Source organism: Hipposideros armiger, unplaced genomic scaffold (genome assembly GCF_001890085.2).
Source record: "Hipposideros armiger isolate ML-2016 unplaced genomic scaffold, ASM189008v1 scaffold_835, whole genome shotgun sequence".
Taxonomy (NCBI): domain Eukaryota; kingdom Metazoa; phylum Chordata; class Mammalia; order Chiroptera; family Hipposideridae; genus Hipposideros; species Hipposideros armiger.
In genome coordinates, this window is record NW_017732185.1 from 250,870 (window position 1) to 267,237 (window position 16,368).

Below are 16,368 nucleotides of genomic sequence, written 5' to 3' on the forward strand. Positions count from 1 at the left end.
ATATATATAACTTATTTAACCTTAAAATTCTCTGGGAAAGAAAAAAAAGATAATTTTTAGGAATTAGTGCATTAATAAAACAATGTTAACTAATCTGTGTCCCTCATATATTCATTATAACTTGGTAAATAAAGTTTACATTAGTAAACTTTTAACACTATTATAATTTAATAATTTTCTTTTCTATAATTAATTATGGACTGTGCACTTGTGGACTTTAACCATTTCTTCATATCCCAGAAGTTTTTATTAATATGTATTTATGAATTGGTTGGCTGGGTACCATTATCTAAAGTAAAAAAATAACAAAGCCAATACTCTTCTATGGGAATTAAATTTTTAAATTTTCTCTCATTAATACACATTCTAACCTGACTGTATGCTAATTGGTTAATTAGTTATTCAGATTTGAATAAAAATTATGTTAATTGTCATAATAATCCTCATTTGGTTGTTCCCTATTCGTTCCAGTATTAGGCAGTTTTGTGTAGGCAGTTTTGTGTGTGTGTGTGTGTGTGTGTGTGTGTGTGTGTGTGTGTGCATGTATGTTGAAATGAAACTTAGCTTCAAAATGTTTTCTTACCAGAATCCCCTAGGATTTAAGCTAAAAGAATCTGTAAAAACAAGGGATTGCTAGATAACAATGAATGCCTAAAAATGCATTGTGTATTGTCAGCTTCAAGTATCTCACTTGGATTTACAAGAAATTCAAGGACCCATTTTTATGTATTTCCTTTAATTCAACATCTGAATCACCCTGAACCCTATATAGCAGGTATTCTTATGTTTGAGTCAACTAACAACTTCTTGCAAACCTAAAAAGTTACCTCCTATCTGAAGTCAGAATTTTTTGCTAGACATACAAATAAATTATGGATGTTTCTCTTAAAGAAGACACAAATAAACAGAAAGGCATCCTGTGTTTATGAACAAAATAATTAATATTGCTAAAATGTTCATACTACCCAAAACTATGTATAGATTCAATGCAATCCTTAAGATTCCAATTAAAAATTTAACAGAAATAGAAAAAACAATCCTAAAATTTATATGGAACCACAGAAGACCCAGTGTAGCCAAAGCAATCTTGAATAAGAATAATAAATCTGCAATCATAACACTTCCTGATTTCAAAATGAGTCATAACTGGTCCTTAAGTAAGAGGACTTGATAGTGCTATTTTTCACATGTAGTTTATCTTAAGTTTACCTGGTAATTACAGTCACTATCTATGTTGGCTAAATTACTTTATCTGGAGGGAATAAGTAAATTACTTTACTTATTTCTTATGACAGGAAGTAGTTTTGTAACTTGGAATAAGACACCATCTAAGATAGATTTCTTTCCACCTATAGAGATTGGAAGATGAGTTGCTATCCTACTTAATACTGGCATTTCAAAAAGATGGCTCCCAGATTTTTGAGAAATTCTTGGGTCATAAAGCTGACAAAAGGGCAGCTGAGGAGTGGCCTATTTAATCTTTGAAAGGAATTTTATACATTTTAAACAAATGAGGAGATACTTAAATTACAAGTTTTCTAAGGTTAATGATCTGATAAAAAGAAGGGTAGGGATATCTCTTAACCCATTTTCAACAGGAAAAACTAAGGGTCTTATTTTAATTTGTACTTGTCTATGGAGTGTCCATTTACAAAAGGCATCTACAAACGGCAATATATAGATGTGTTGACATAACAAATGTCCACACCTGTAGAGAATTTTTATACGAGTTTATTTCAGTTAAATTGATGAATGACGCATGCAGGGGAACAAGATCTCAACTGCTCCTGAAAGAACCCTTTGGCAGTTTCTTTTATGCATTTGAAATTAAGGAGGGACGTAAAGAAGATTACATGGAGGTGAGAGAAAAGGAAGAGATTGGATCTCAGGACAGGTAACAAGATTATGTGCTCTCTTGAGAGTGGTTATGGTTTATTTCAAAGATGTGTTAACCTAGATGCACAGAAACAATGGACAGGGCTGCTTAAGGCAAGAATAAACCTTTTACTAAAGAAGTTATAGGCCTGGGGCGTGACTGCCCACCATGACCTGCCCAGTTAGGAATTTATGATCAGGTCACCCTGTGAGGTTACTTTTCATAGAACCCTTTTTTTTTTTCATTCAAAGAAGCAAGCAGTAGTACAGAAGCTAACCTTTATAAATAAGATTAGAAAGGCAAAAAAAGAGCAGAATAAGCTGTGGCTTTAAAAATCTGTATAATGATAACAAAAAGGTTTACGTTAACTAAGCAGAACTAAGCAGAAGGAAGGAAATTATTTCTTCAGAAAGACAATGATTGTTAAAATATTACATGAGGAAATATATAGATGCAACAATAATAATGTTGATTTTTTTTCTCTATCACGAATATAATCTTTAAAATCATAGAAGGCAATGCACCAGAGATTAAGGTACTTGTCTGTCCTTACAACACTCTATCCCCAAAGCCTGGCAGATTTCCTGGTACCCAATAGATGTTCAAATAATGTTTATTTATTAAATAAATGGAAGATCAATACATTACAGTGCTTCAACCATATTTCCTTGGAAAAGGGAGTCATTTTAAGCACGTGATTGACATCAGATTTGTATTTTAGAAGCTTTTGTGGAAGTTGGATTTTAAATGGACAAAGACTGAAGAAAAAAACATGAAGGAGCATTTTGGAGTGGGGAGTGTAACTCGTATTTCTGTCTGGGTCACTCAGCCTGCTAGCATCTATATAACTATCTTACAGCCTTACAAACACCCTGTGGATTCCTGTGGACTTAAATTTTTTCCAAGTCACCTTGGGCTCTGATTGTTTCCATCTACTGAATTCTCATAATCCATTCTAGATCATACAGATGATTTTTCATCTCTGCCATGATATTGACAAAAAATATTAGTCATTGCATCAATCAGCATCCAGCCAGAGGAGCAGAGCCATGTGTGTCTGTGTGTCTGTGTGCCTGTGTGCATTGAAGGGAAGCAGAGTTTGCCACCCCAGGATATGCCTCTTTGCAATATTGATTATTTTCAGCTCCTTATTTTTAAGTCCCAGAGGCTCAGGAAGGATTTTTGACCTTCTCCTTAAAATGTAGAAAAGAGATTAAAGTAAAAGTTCTGTTCCAGGAAGAGCTATTAGCATAGATAACTATAATATAATTTGAACTAGGTATGGTAGACAGGAAGGAACCAAGCAAAGCCCATTTGATCAAAATTTTCTCCTACACCAAATATCTTTAGATGGCTCAGCAAATATTTACTAAACATAAACTCTTCATTTTCCGTTGAATCCTCTTATTTCCCGTTGAAGTACCATGCACCTACCTCCTTCTCTTTAGTCCAGAATGATATATCTACCTCATTTTGTTCTACTGTCTTTGGAATTCCTTAGGCTTATGTGATATTCCCATGCATATGTATTAAATCTGATTTTCTCCTCTTAATCTGCCCTATGTGATTTTAATGATTTGACCAGTCATAAGAACCAAGAGGAAAAGGGAATATTCCCCCTCCCCCACTGTATACATACATATATAAAGGGAAGTGGCCATATACAACCATGAAATCATGAGAGCTGTGAGGCAGTTGTTTCCACATCTAACGCTAGAGCTTGACATCTACTGGGCATGCAGTCATTTAGGGAAGATAGATGTAAAATGGAGGCGCTCAAGGGCCAACCTGAAACCTGCAAGAACAAGCTAGATTCCCACACTATGAACTGAAACCCATTTCAGTCCTTGTTGTTTCTGATACCCTTGGTGGTGAGGCTATCCTGCAGAAGCCAGGGCCTTTCATCACAGAGCTGAACACAGCGCTGAGTCAGAGAAGCCGACTGAGGCTCCAGGGGAAGGTAGAGCAAGTGCAGAGCTAGTTGTTGCTTCCTATCAAGAGCTAGTTGTTGCTTCCTATCAACAACGTGAGTTAGTCGATCAGCAACAATGTGTGTGAGCTGAAAAATATCTACTGCTTTCCTTTTGTGCTCCAAATCTCTCAAGAATCTCTTTAGTGGTGCACCCTAACTGGAAACATACAAGAAAATCAAATTTGGGGAATGCAATTTAGCCTAGTCGATATTACATATTCCCAAGCCATCAGACTTACAGATACGTTTTCTTCTTGATTGCCACACCTCTTCCCCCAACAAATACACTCATATAAAGCAGCTATCCGTAAGTGGGCTTATATTAGAAAATTTTAGAAAATAACAATTCGTATCAAAAATTCTTTGAGCCTCTTACGCAAGTTGGGTACTCAATTCCTTCTCTCTTACATTTATTATTAACCTCATGCCCATCCATAAACAATAACCCTTCCAGAGAAAATAAACACCTTTTATTAATCTCTTTTTGCATACACGTTATAAATAGTTAAATAAATCCTACAACATTTAGCATTAATCATTTGCAGCAATCATAAATAGTAATTTGGAAAATCAAGCCCATGCTCTATCATCGTAGAAATAAATGTTCTTTTGAAGATTCGAAATACATCTACCAAGTTACTAGTCAAGATTGTCCAAGGAAAGCCCTTTTTTTTTTTTTTTAAGAATTTTATTGGGGAATTGGGAGGATGGGAACAGAGCTGGGGAATTGGGGGAAGGGGAACAGACAAGTTGCTGTTGTTTTTGTTCTTCAGTCTAGTTGTGTAGGACGTTGCTTCACTGGCCCAAGTTGGCACCATCATTGTGCTCTTCCAGGGCGAGGCAGATCAGTCGCTGGCTTCTACACGGGCGCTCACAGCGGCTGCTGGCCGCGCACGCTCACGCTGGCTGCTGGCTACACACGGTAGCCCATGGCTACCCACTGCCACAGGGGCTGCAGCCTACGCCATCGCCAGCGACTCACAGCAGCCCAGCTCCAGGTTGAGCTGTTGTTCAGCATCTTAGCTGTGGAGGGCAGTGTCACTGGCCCTCATATGTGGGATTCGAACCGGGGCCCTCTGGCGTCCCAAGCCAGTTCTTAACCATTGCGCCACTCGGCCGGCCCAGGAAAGGCTTTTTGAAATAACCCACAAAGTAATCATTAGATGCACAATAAAAAAATAAAATACAGGAACAAGAATGCATTTGACAAATAACCTTTATTTTTTGCCTTCAAATATTTTCTTCTTATAACTTTCCTTAGGGAAAATGGGTGCTTGTTGCATAGTCTTATTTAAACGTCCTACACAAATGGTTATGATACTGGCTATAGACCAATTTGACTAGTTTATGCTTATACAGGTGGAAATGTAATGTTATAAATCTAAGACCTGTCAAATGTTCTAATATACTAGTCTGGAACTTCCTATGATCTTCTATTATTTTTCTTTAAATATTTTATGATCTTGACAGAAATCCAAGAGTACTTGCATGGTTTGATGATGTTTTGGGTTTTCAAGATCATTTGCAGTGGTTGATAGACCACAATCCTCATAAACACACATTTGCCATTTGTCATCTATTACTGTGTAAAATTAGAATTTGTTTCAGCATAATCCTGCTATTACAGTTGATATTTCCTCTAAACGATTATTATTCAGGAATTTATTTCCTTTTTGGAGTTCACTATGGAACAGTAGCTTTTGAAATTAGAAACATCAAATTAGTAGTTATAAACCAGAGTATTTCAATGACTTTTGACAATATTTGAGATAAATGAAGTAGTAGGTATTTAATCTCTGATGGGAGTGGATAAATAGATTTCAATGTGAATATATATTATGCTTTTACAAGTACTTAAATAATGGTTTATACATAAATGAATTTAAATCATAGTAAATTAAAACTCAGTTGAATATTGATATAAATTAATAATCTAGTTTTCCTATTATAAAACCAGTATCCAATCTTATTTTTCAATTTATTTCTTTCAAAAATCTTTCACTCATTGTGTGGATACATTCATGTTTTATGGTCTTTCTGTGAGACTCCTAAAAAAAAAAATAGAAGGGAAAAAAGAAAAAGAAAGAAATACCAAAGAGGAAACAAAACGTTTCTGAAGACCAACCCAAGGGTCAGAAATCATGTTGGCACTAATTGGCATCAACGTCTACAAATGTTTCCCACATTACCAAGTTTGACAGCTAAACCATTTTTCATGGTATCTGTTAAAAATATACAGCAGCTATTGTTTTTTTATTTTTTTTAAAATTAGATTTATTGGGTTGACCATAGTTAGTAAAATTACATAGATTTCAAGTATACATTTCTATAATACATCATCTATATATCACTTTGTGTGTTCACCACCCAGAGTCAGTTCTCCTTCCATCACCATATGTTTGACCCCCTTTACCCTCATCTACCACCCCCTCCCCCCTTACTCTCTGGTAACCCGTAAACTGTGTCTGTGTCTATTAATTTTTGCTTGTTTGTTTCTTTGACTTGTTCCTTAGTTGCTTTCAGTTTTATATACCACATATCAATGAAATCATATGGTTCTTGACTTTGTCTGACTTATTTCGCTTAGCATAGTAATCTCAAAATCGTCTATGTTGTCGCAAATGGCAGTATTTCATCTTTTCTTATGGCAGAGTAGTATTCTATTGTGTATATATACCACATCTCACTCTTCCTACTATCCCAGTTTCCCAAACCTAAAACAAAACAGAAACCCTTTCTTTTAAAAAGAGTTCAGTATTCTCCTATGTCTACCCCAAGACATTTTATTTGGATTACTATGATGGTTCTTTGAAGTCTCCAATATCTCATTTCAGTTAACAGACATCAAAATAAAATGTCCATAAATACAACTCTCTTAGGAAGCCAGCATTTTGCACTTGGCCCTGGGCGGCCCAATAGTGTTCTGTCCTTGGGTGGACAATTGCCTCTTTTGGTGCAAACCAGAGTATTTCCTGCACATATATGGCATGTATGGAAAGTTTCGACGTTTTGAAAACACAGTGCGTATTAGAACAGATGAAAATCCTGTCCCTAAGAAAGGATGAGAGTGGGGACATAAAATAAATCTGTAGTTAAATTGATTCCAAATAATATTAGAAAATCATATAGGTGGCTATGGACACATAAACATATTAAAAAGGCCACGGAATGATTAATTCATATATTACCTCCCAAAAGATATGCACACTCTGATAACATGACAAAACAAATGTTTATATTAAAATATTAATAAATTCTAAGTATTTTAATGTTGAAACAATTTATATCACTCTTAGTTTTAATGTGTACTACATTAAACACAGTAATTAATATAGACATATGGCTACAACCATTAGCAATTAGTGTTTAAAATATAAAGGCATTTTTACCTCAGTTGGAATGTAAAATTATGTGAAATCATTAAAGTGTGTGTCTCAAAGTACCCCAAAGCCCAAACTACTATTAAAGAGTGAGAAAACAACCTATTAATAATTTAAGGGTCTGCAGTTTAAAAGATGATTTCAAAACATAAACAGAAATATGTGCAGTGACATATAAATATCCATGTTAGATGTCTCAAACAGCCGCACATTTATACATTGTTAAATAGTCATTGTTTTTCCAACCAAAATGTGACAGTGGGCTTTTCCTTATGTATGTGTGATTAAGAGGTAAGCTCTGTGATCAGAGGTTCTTGCCTTAGACTCAGACTGATTGTTATTTGGTTCGCTGTTAGGCTCTCTGGTGGCATAGTTTGCTGCTATTTGCAATTGCCACTTTGTTTCCTAGGCTGCACAATGCTTTTATTCCAACAGAGAAAGGTATTGCATACCAAATTAGATGCTAGCTTCTGTCTTGATGAACAATGAGAGAAACATACTCTGCACTGTGTACATATTGAGACAGTGTCTTGACTAAGTGACAAATAGTTTTCCTTTGGAATATGTTTATTTTTGCATAAATATCATATATGCACATCTTCAAGACTTCAGTGAATAGTTAAGTAGTTATAGATAGATCCCTGTAGTTCAGTTATAAACCAACACTTCATTCGTTACCAATGAAAATGACATTTCAAATTCTTGGTACAAATTATATTAAAATACATTATTAAAAGTAGATCCCAACTATATTATTGACTTCAAAATACTACTTTCATTAGAAGACTATACCTGGCAATACCTAGTATAGCTGGTAAGATTTAATAGTTCATAAATTAGCAATTATCACTGCTTTGAACTATATCACTTATTTTTATTGCATTAAAATATCTTGGCTTGTTGGTTTAGTTCATTAAACATTTATACACTTAACCTCAGCACTAAAATCCATGATTCTTTGGTAGTCCCTCAACAGACTATATAGTGTTTAATGTTTTTGTCCTCATAAATCAGAATATAAATCAGTAATATAAATCGCTTATCTGAAATTGATCTGACTCTGGAATCTAACAAATTAGGTACCTCATTTAAATGTGTTACTGCCTAATATGTCAGAAGATTTCATTCATGTTCATGGTCTAATTACATCAATCAGTTGCATCTAATAATTTTAAAGTTAGCTTTCTATAAATTGTAATATATGAAGAACAAAATTGCATCAATTAAATTATCAAGATTTAGTTTTCTAAACTCGTGTGCCAAATTATGTCATAGCAATTTCACTTAATATGTAATTAATAATCTATTTTAAGTTTGTTAATTTGTTTACTTTTAGAGGTTTTTCAGTTTCAGCAACAAAGAGGAATGCCTTTAATAACACTGAACATCACATTGCCCCTTGTGCTGTATTTTTCATTTTGATCTTCACCACAGACCGATACTTTAGATTGGAAAATATCTAGATATTGGGACAAATGAAAACAAAAAAAAAACCAGCAGCACTTGAAAGTTTTAAATGTCTTTGCCAGCCTCCATTTGGAAACCTCTCTTTACTACTCTGGAAAGTTCTTCGTTTGGCATGGATGTGCCCAATGTTGCCTTTCATCTTAATCAGAGCTGCACTTGTCTAATGTTGCAAAAGGACTTGTAGAAGCAAGTCTGCTAGAATGGATGTTGACCACTGAGAAGGAGCCCTCATATGTATATTTTTGGAAGAATGAGTTCAAATTATCCTGGAAGGTTCTTTCCTCTTTGTGATCCCCAACCAATTTTACTGTTATTTGACACCTTTCTCTTTTCCTTATTTGCTCCTCATTAATTATTCATGAATTATTTTCTTTTCTTTTCTTTTCTCAATGGTTGGATCCCAAGCTGCTTTTTGGCAAGAGTAACTTTCTAGATGTAAGTGCACTGCACAGTATCTAAACATAATAAGTGCTCAAAAATATCAATTTCATTAAAGGAAATACTTTCCATACATACATATCATCATTGTCTTTCAATGCTAGCTTATAGATGCCAGATAAAATCTCTGAATTTTTAAACAATATTTTATCCTTTTTTTTTTTTTTTCTCGTGGTCTATGACTTCAATTTCATTCTGGGGATATTTTATGGATTAAGAGTGTCTATAACCCTAGCTTTTCTACCCTTACTGTAAAAGGGAATAAAGTCGAACTGCTGTTGCGTATCATGCCAAGATGTGAGGTTGTCTGGGCCCAAACAGTAATGATTGTTTGGGTAGGTAGAGAGGATAACCATATGGTGAATATTAAGACGAAGTTGAGCTTTTGGACAAAGCAATAAGTGACACCAAGAGCATGGTGGAGGATTAAATGAAATTGTATGTTTATTAGGAAGAGTTTGTCATAGCAACTTTGGGGTATTTTGTTTGTTTTTTGAAATTTAAGAAATTTAAGAAATTTAAGAAATTTATGAAATTTAAGCAAAATCAAATGCAGAGTAGCGAATATGGATGAGAGAACTGTAATGCAGAACAATTTGTTGTTTAGAGGTGGAGCTAGAGCCTCGGAATAGAGGCTGTAATTTGCTGTGGACAGAGTAACTTTGATACACATTTCCCATGAGGAAATGGTATTTATTCTATGCTGAACTTTCTGAGAATGGGGATTTTTTTATATCACAAGGAGTACCTTGTATTCTTAACACCGTTTTCCCTTTATCTCTCAGAATCCTAATTTAAATTACATTTCTTCTGTAAGGAATATACCTGATTAAGCAGGAAAGAAAGCTCACTGCCTGCTTCCGTGAGTCTTCAGAGAGGGTTTTGGGAGTGTAAAGGCATGACTCGCTTAGCACTATAGTATCTGGTGTGAGAGAAACGTTTTTTTTTATTTATTTTTATTTTTGTCAGGCAAGAGCCAAAGGCTAATTAAGCTTGTGCACAAAGGAACCGTCACTGAGAAAGGAAAGGTTTGGGTGGCTCTGAGGAACTGTTTTTATTGAAAGGTCTTTGTTGGTGGTGGTGTTGGGTTTTGCCAGACTTCAGTCGTTGGAGATATGTTTACTGCAACTCTCTTTGCCTATTGTGAAAGAGTGCATAACTCTTTGAGAATGGAAAGAACATCCACCATGCTCAGTTGTGTTTTTTTTCTTTTGTTTTGTTTTGTTGGTTAACCAAAGCTCTGTCTTTGAACACCATATACTGAGAGTCAATTTTAGGTTCACAACTTGAAGCAGAAAAAGCATTTTGTAAAATTATTGAAAGAAGCCCCCCCTCTTTAGCCTTTCAGTACAAAGTATTATTTAGAAAGCCCTTGGAAACAAATGTTCACTTAGATATTGAGAATGAGGGAACAGAAACAAGGAATTGATTGCCTAACACTGTACATGGAATGTGAAACATAATAGGTACAGAAAAGCTTATATAGACCCCAAACAGGAGGGTTTCCTTTGTGGCAGGCAAAATTCTGAGGATGACTTCCCTAAGATACCCATCTCCTGTTAATGAAACATACTTCTAGGTATTGCTAGAAACAGACTTTGCACATAAAAATAAGGTTACTGATTTAGACCCTGTGACCTTAAAATTGGGAAATTACACTGAGTTCTAGGAACATTATTGCAGACATACTATCTGGAAAGTCCAAACATGCCACTTCAGTCTACATTTAACAATAATCTTTTTATCTAATTCTCCTTGATCTTTTTAAATACTTAAAACTATTAATGCATATTTTAATTCACTTTCTTTATTTCATTACATTTGTCCTGACTCCCCTATCCTGGAACTTTTTTTTTCCTATATTCTTCACAATCTTCTCTTCTTTACTCCTAACTTTTTAAAACGATGCTTTCTAACTCACTTCTTAGTTTTCCTCCGTCTATCTCAAATACATTTCCTTGGTTTCATACAATCCCATGTCTTTATCTATTACCTCTTTTAGCGATGTACATACTCTGCAAATTACAAAAGTAACAAAAGCAAATTAAATGGATATATCTTTAAGTTTTACTGTTAAATCTAGAAATGCTTTTCATCTGCTTATCTACATTTCTCCTTAGATTTTCCAACAGCATCATAAATTCAGCATGTCCCAAACCCCCTTTTCAATGCAATCAGTTCTTTCTGTTTACAATATTTACAAATGGAGCTGTTCCTAAAGAAAAATTGGCAGTGTTCTTTTGGATGATCTATTCAATTACTTTTAACTTGTGTATTTTTAAGTTGGTGTTTCATCTACCTGCACTACTTCTCTCATACATAATTCCCCCTTCCCATTCTGATTATTCTCTTACCGGGATGATTGCAGACCTGCTAAATAACTAACTACCCTTCCTCAGCTCATCCTGTGTAATGTAGTTTGCTGAACAGATCACCTCTTTGTCACTCACTGGGTCAAAAATTTCCAACCACATTGCATACAAATTCTCCCTTCCCCTATTTAGCCTCACCCAATATATCATTTTACAATTTTCTTCCTTCTAATTTCCTGCGTAATCATGCAGGTAAACCATTTCTGTGGTTTCCTGCCATCAGACTTTTCCTAATGTGATACTATCTGCCAGGAATTCCAACCTGGTATCATTAACACTTGGCCACATTTTCTCTTATCTCCATGAATTTTCTTTTTATTTTAAGGCTAAATGATGCCTTTTTTTTTTTAAATATCCACTGATAGGTTTTAATGATGCCTTACTTTACCTTGAACTTTCTCGTATTGATACCTCATGATCTCCTATCAGATTACTAGCTCCTTGATAAAGTAATGGTATCTTATAAATCACATATGCAGCTCCCAGCATATTACCTTACTCCCAAAATATATTTACAACATGTTTACCTATTTAATTTGCTGAATTGTAGGAAAAACTAAGTAGGGAAAAAAAACCCTGCTAAATTTACCTTAAGAATAAAGAATATACTTACATTCAGCTTTCAGAAGTATTTTACTTTTCTCTTAATAAATGTGATAAACTACCTATTCATTTATAGTATTCCATAAAAACTTCAGAAGGACTGCAGGAGTGACATAACTATTGATGTGTCTTGACTTTCTGCAAAGTAGAGTAGTAAAAGGTTTATGATTTTGTCAATTATTTCCAAGGAATTTCCATCCTTTCCTTGAGCTGCACTATGTGTACTCTAACAATTCTAACACAGCCTGACACTAAATGGAACTAAATGGCAGAATAAACTAATATTAGAAAAAGACAGCATGTTGCTATTGACCTGTACACTAGAACTGGCGTACAACTACAATGCAAGAGCTGGAATTCACTTTCCACAATATGATATTTACTTTCTACTTTATCACTTTAAGGGTAAATTTTCTATAAGCTAATAAGATAATGTAGCATAAGAGCAGTAGCATATACATAATCAACACAACTGAAAACACAACATAACTTTACCCTTTAGACAGTCTTTTCAAAGACTTATTAGTTAACTTGATTCCTGACATGTCAGTTTTATTTGGTTTTTATTAGCTCAGCAGTGTATATGTTATTCAGGATTTCTCAGAATGTCAGGTGCTCCGGTTTCACCTGAGGGTCTTGTGACTGTTTAGGCTCCAACTCAGCAGATCTGAGATTCTGGAATTTTCATATGCTCTCAGTTAATGCGAATGCTGCTCATATGAGGGTTGAACTTGAAGAAGCTAGAAACTAAACAAAGGAAATAAAGTGTTAATCAATTTATAAAGAACAACTTAAATCTATCTATTGAGGGAAGATAAAATTGGATAGAATTCGAAGGGATTGGCAAAAAATTAATGTGCTTTCTATTTTAGGATAATATGAAACTTCTGTATTTTGAATGAAAGTGCACTGTACTTTATAAAGTGATTCTTAGCCCTCGCTATACATTGTAATTATATGATGAACTCTGAAAAAACAATGTGGCTTTTTTTTCTGGTCACAAGGAAGTAACAGAAACTAGATGTAACCTTTCATCCTAAACAACTAAAAATTGGACAAAATATATGAAACAATCGTTTTCAGTCATCACACAATACAGGCATAGTACTAGGAACCCTGAGAAAAGGAAAATAAATGAAGGGAACCCTCTGAACTCTCTGATTTCTGTCGGGAAGCACATTTCTGATCTGTGGAATACTGTTGCTATCTCAAGTGATCTCTGTGGGTTTGCTGAGTTGAGGACAAGAGATTGGTGGAACCGAGTTGTATGGAAGAGTTCTTGATATGAGAGAAGCATGAACAAAAGACAGCACCAAACATTTGAATCGGTGGGACTGATTATTGTTAGTGAGTGGAAGGAAATGTAGAAAAAAGAAATCTAATTGAGCCTCAAGTATATTGGTCAAAAGTAAGCAATAGAGTATTTAATAATACTACTAAATGTTTGAAGGAAGGAGGAAAGGAGGAGACAGCATAAGCTAGCTAAATTCTCAACTTTCATATGAATTCAGTGGGTCATCATTAAAGTTAAAGGAATATAGATAAAGTTGACATGCAACTTTTATTTATGTAATAGGCTCATAAGAGCATGCACATGTGAATCTCTGCTACCAGAAACAACCAAAAGGGATAAATAAGGAAGGAATGTGCAATAAGTGACTTGTCTCACTTGAAGATATATTTGATTCCAGCTGGACTTTTCCTTATTTACCTTATAATAGATAGAGCAGCCAAGGAATTTTTATTCAAGTAAATGTGCCATATTTTTTTGAGAAACATTGTAATTAATATATTAAATATATTAAGAAAATTGTATTATCTAACCAATATAATATGATGTTCTTTTTAAATTAAGCATAATTTGCTCTATAAGATTAAAGTGCAATATTGGAAATTCCTAACCCTGAAGGGCATTATATATAAAATGAGAATAATATACCTTCTTTATATGGGGGATGTAGTAAGGGTGGAGAAATATAGTCGAGATTTTATGTTCTTCTAAAGTGAATGAAAATATTTCTATTATTTCTAATTTTTTCACTTGTGTGCATAAAGTGGATTATACCCCATGCTTTTTTATGTGTCATTCATTTCTTTTTCTTTAGTAGTTTCTCACATGTGATGTCAGTAATCAAAAAAACAAAAACAAAAACAAAAAACCAAAAAACATATATTAAAAAATAAGTGCTAATATTTCCCATATTCAGAGAAGGAAGAGAAAGAGGCAAGTAGGGAAAATCATAGTTAAATAAAAGAGAAAATATTTTTCTATATTTTCTTCCTACAAAACTTGCTTGAAACTTTTGATTATTCACTGAAAAAAATTCAATTTCACTTTCTTAAAAGTCAAGTTGTACAAGTATCTATCATATTATAATTTTATAATTTTATGACCTTATGAATATAAATTTTTAAAACGATCTAACCCATTTGCAGAAATTTGATTCAAGTACTGTTTTTGTCCCTCATTGAAGGGTGTGAGTTTTCACAGCTCTCTGCTCCGTTCTTCCATACATCATATTTGATTTCATTTCTGTTTTCTAGTTCCCTGACTGCTTTAATCACTCCAGTGCTTGATACAGGTGAACAGCCCTGACATTTAAAGCAAAAGAGCTTGAATACCATGAACTTGGCATTCAGGATTACATTTTCCAGCTGGAAATCCCCAACCCTAATATCATTGTAAGCATTAAACCATATATTTAGAAAACCATATCAGAAAGCAACATTCACTTCTTCGAATCCCATCCTAACAGTATGATCTAACACAATAGAAATACTTTATTTAGAGAATTACTTAAACACAGACATTATTGTCCAATGCAAAAAAATATTTCTGTATGTTTGTAATACTTGCAAAGATATTTCTAATTTTTCAAGTCAATATAAAATTACAATCATATGCATGTTTTAGATTTATTCATTTCTTTAGAAGTATGAGCATTTTGAATAGTTCAATATTCTCAAAATTAAAGAAATGCTGTTTTTGACATTTGATTACATTAGCTGACATCATATGATTTTATGTTCAACAGTAAATGTTGTTATATTTGTTGTTTAAAAATTATTTAAATAATCTAATTTTGGAGAAAGTAGTATATCATGCTCGATAGATAAGATCAATCACTTTAATTTGCTAAGGATATTTAGTTTGTTACGCAGTCTATAATCACATCCATGCTTTATTGCAAAAATATAATACACTGGAGAGAAAACAAATAAACAAAGACTTTCATTTGCCACGTATTTTTTCCCCCTATGCTGCGTGAATGTAAGAGATCTGTTTAATGGACTACAGAATAAACTAAAATGTGTAGTTATATTTTTTAGATTTACTGAATGCATTTTAGCATATAACCCAACTAAATTAATTGTGAAAGTGCATTTTATCTGGAATGACTGAATGTATTCAAGTAAGATAAAAATATATATTCAAAATCAAAACATGAATTATTTAAAAAATTATGCATGCCATCTTTATGCTTCACTGAAGGGAACGAGACTGTTTTGCACAGTGGTGACATGCAATTTTAAAGACAGTGCATTTCCTTCTGCTGACTGGTACTATATCTATTTTATCCTTAATATTTTCAGGAATTTAAAGCAGCACTTATATACTAATTCAGCTCGTTTAGAATAAACTAGATTCTCATCTTCGGAATGTAATTTAATCAAAATTTTAGGTTTTAAACGTAATTAACTGTTTGTTATAATCAATAGTAAGATAATGTCACCCAAATCCTCCTTCTTTGCCTAAGAATCCCCGCAGTAGAAAGCCTAGTTGACTGTTATAGTGATATCTCTCTCTGAATGCAGGTGTCTTGTCGCCTGGAGCAGTGGTTCTCAAAGTGAGGTCCCCAGGCCAGCAGTATCAGCTCTGAAAACCTACTGAGAAATGCAAATTCTTGGGCCCCAGGTGATTATGGTGAATGTTAAATATGAGAACCGCTGGCCTAGAGTATCTCAGCAGTTTCACCCTCTTATCTCCTTGCAATCAGTCCCCCAAAACAGCTTTAAAAATCTCCCCATTATCTTTACAACAACCACACCTTGCTTCTCAGAATCATGGTTTGTCTTTAATGATAAATAAAGATTAAAAGAAGCTATTGGCCTCAAAAATTATTCTGTTTGTTTAAAATATACGTAAGTTTTCATTTGTTTTTTCGTACTTCAGAACACCAGCAAAGACTAATGCCATATGAGTGTTGTAGTGAAAAGAACCTTTTTTTTTTTCTTTCACTTATTTATATCTGGTTTAAA